Raw genomic sequence first — 437 nt, forward strand, 5'->3', positions numbered from 1 at the left:
AACCCTAAACCCTAAACCCTAAACCCTAAACCCTAAACCCTAAACCCTAAACCCTAAACCCTAAACCCTAAACCCTAAACCCTAAACCCTAAACCCTAAACCCTAAACCCTAAACCCTAAACCCTAAACCCTAAACCCTAAACCCTAAACCCTAAACCCTAAACCCTAAACCCTAAACCCTAAACCCTAAACCCTAAACCCTAAACCCTAAACCCTAAACCCTAAACCCTAAACCCTAAACCCTAAACCCTAAACCCTAAACCCTAAACCCTAAACCCTAAACCCTAAACCCTAAACCCTAAACCCTAAACCCTAAACCCTAAACCCTAAACCCTAAACCCTAAACCCTAAACCCTAAACCCTAAACCCTAAACCCTAAACCCTAAACCCTAAACCCTAAACCCTAAACCCTAAACCCTAAACCCTAAACCCTAAAC

Source organism: Populus nigra, chromosome 11 (genome assembly GCF_951802175.1).
Source record: "Populus nigra chromosome 11, ddPopNigr1.1, whole genome shotgun sequence".
In the NCBI taxonomy this organism is placed as follows: domain Eukaryota; kingdom Viridiplantae; phylum Streptophyta; class Magnoliopsida; order Malpighiales; family Salicaceae; genus Populus; species Populus nigra.